This window comes from Triticum urartu, chromosome 2 (genome assembly GCF_003073215.2).
Source record: "Triticum urartu cultivar G1812 chromosome 2, Tu2.1, whole genome shotgun sequence".
In the NCBI taxonomy this organism is placed as follows: Eukaryota; Viridiplantae; Streptophyta; class Magnoliopsida; order Poales; family Poaceae; genus Triticum; species Triticum urartu.
This window is the reverse complement of record NC_053023.1, coordinates 729,007,456-729,010,302: the sequence shown is the minus strand read 5'-3', so window position 1 is coordinate 729,010,302 and position 2,847 is coordinate 729,007,456.

Sequence of the window (2,847 nt, the reverse complement as noted above, 5' to 3'; positions counted from 1 at the left end):
CGCAAAAAGGACAAGTTCCATAAGCTGGGGCCAGGTGGCTATGCGGTGGGAATGCCTAAGTGGGATAAGTCTGAGAAAGAGATGGAGGATGCAGGTGTCACTCCAGAAACACTGAGCTGGCCCCCCAGGTGCAGGACTTGGTTCTATGCGCATGGGGGGGGGGAGTTGGATCCGAAGACAGGCAAAGTTTCGAAGAAGGCATGTCTGGACGGAGCCGAAGATAAGCTACTTGTTGCAATAGAAGAGGCTCGATCGGGGGTGTTCCAGCCCAACAGAGAGAACGACGAGCTTACGCGTGCCCTGGGAAATCCTGAACACCCGGGAAGAACACGAGGCATAGGCGCTATTCCGTGGTATGAGGGGTTTTCGGACTGGAACGCCGACTACAGAACCCGTGCGAGAAAGAAGATTGCGGAGGAGAAGAAGAGGAAGATGGAGGAGGAGAAGAGGAAGCTAGACTATGAACGCCTTCAAGGCCTAGAATCAGCGCACGCGGACTTGGCGGTCAAATTCCAGCGGCAGCAGGAGCAGATCGACTCACTTAGCCAGCAAAGGGGGTCTCAGCAGCTGCAGCAGCTAGCGGATGATCCAACATTGGATAGCACCGTCCCATCCATGCTGAGAAGCGGCGTGGGTTCCGCCCCGGGCGACGCATTGCTGGATAGCTACCCAGTGGATGACATCATGGAGAACACTAACTGCGAGCTACACTTCAAAATGAAGAACATATCCATGAAGGTGGCGGACGCCCTTGCTTTTACAAATCCCCCCGAGGCAACCTTCCATTGCAACCCGATTCCAGCGGGCTATGCTCATGTCTTGGTTGATGAGGTGGTGGACCAATATTCGGGGCTAGAGCTTGACATTCCTGGAGGTGACGATGAGCACACACTGGGAGAGGCCAACCATCGTATCATCCTATGGAGAAAGGATTGCATCATCTTTCGAAGGCCACCGACACCGCATCATCCGACTCCTCGTCGAAGTCCGCCACCGAGTCAGCAGACTCCCGCTCCTCCAAGTCCACCAAAGCATCAGGCCACTCCTCCTCCAAGTCCGGCACAGCTTCATGCCACTCCTCCTCCAAGTCCGGCACAGCTTCAGGCCACTCCTCCTCCTCCAACTCAGCCACGTCAGCCGTCTTCGCCGCCTCAACAATCACGGAAGAGAGCTGCCTCAGCTATGGTGCGTAGCGGTACAAGTCAAGGTAGTACTGGAGGTACAGGCGGAGGCAAGCGATTTCAATATGGTCCAAGCCTCGCACCTCTTCTGCAGAGGCCTTACGACAAGTCCGAGGAGGAAAACGTAGCAATATCGAAGGCCGAGGTGGAAGCCCATTTTGCACCGAAACCGCCACCGCCGCCAAGGGAGAGAGTGTCTGAGGAAAAGATTGACCACTTCATTCGTATGGCTAGAGCACCAGCTCCCAAGCCTGTTGACACAGACTATGAGTGCCACATCAAGAAGTTAAATCGAGCACGTCTACAGAAAGAGGCGAGCTCGAGCTCAAGCAAATCAGCTGGCAAAAGGAGCGGTAAAACCGTTCCCCGGCTGGGAGAACAGGCGGCGCAATCAATCCTCCCGCTTGTTGTGCCAACAACACATGAGAGTAGGCGTGCCCAATATTATTGTGGGCAAACCGTTAACGTTCCCGGGCTGGGCGATGTGGTAATAACCGAGGAGCATATTGAGCAGGCTGAAACGCTCATGATCACTGGTGGACAACTCCTCGATATCGAGCCCATGTCTCCGACTAGAGAGTAGGAAGTAAAACGGAAATATGTCCGGGGCCAACCTTTGGTTGAGCCAGACGAGGTCAAGAAGCTCCCAACGAGAATGTATGAATTGCATCAATGGTACATGGACATTACCAAGATTTCCAATCGAGAGTCCCTTATGGTGAATGTCAAGAAGGATCATTACTACCATGAGACAGCTGTGTCCGTTGAGTATTCAGAACTATTTCAGCTATACAATCAAGACGCACTCGACAAATCTATCATCAGTTGCTATTGTCTGTAAGTGATTTCTTTCTGTAATTTAAGTCTCAAGCTAGCTGTAGTGATCATTTTGATCAATCATTACCTGTAATTATCCTTACTATATTCTTTTCTGTGGTGTTATGCAGGATGAAGATTTATGAAATGAAAAAAGGTGGACGCTATGGCATTGGGTTCGTTGACCCAAATACCATTAATGAATACACATGGAAATTAGATCCATATTACGAAAAAATTGTAGAGGAAAGCATGCTAGAGTTCTTCAAGCGCCTCAAATACAATGAAGATATACTACTTCCTTACAACTTCGAGTGAGTCACACAGTCTTGTACTACAAATTCTGTTTTGCCTACTAGCTAGCTACATGTTTTTGCTTACATATGCCCGCTTAATTAAGACATGCAAACGTGTGTGCATGCAGATTTCACTGGATCTTGTTAATCATTAAAGTTGATGAAGGAACAGTTGAAGTACTAGACTCACTACTTAAGAAAGCAAGTGACTACACCATCGTGAAGGGGATAGTCAACAGGTAATTTCAATCATTATTAACTATATCTCGGCCTATTTAATTAGTTCGTTATTTCCTAATAACAACTATTTAATAACCCATTTATTCATTATTCATTTTCTTTGTTAGCGGGCAGGGCTTGGGCAAAGCTCATCAGGGCCACTCCAGGCCCATGGAAACAAAATTTGAAATGGTATCGACCCCAGGTAAGTAATTAAGTAGTACTAGCTAGCTGCCATCTCTTTAATTATCATGCTTGATTAATTATTATCTGATCAAATTCCATTCTCGTAAAGGCCTTGAAGCAGGCGCCGGGGAATAATCTGTGTGCATACT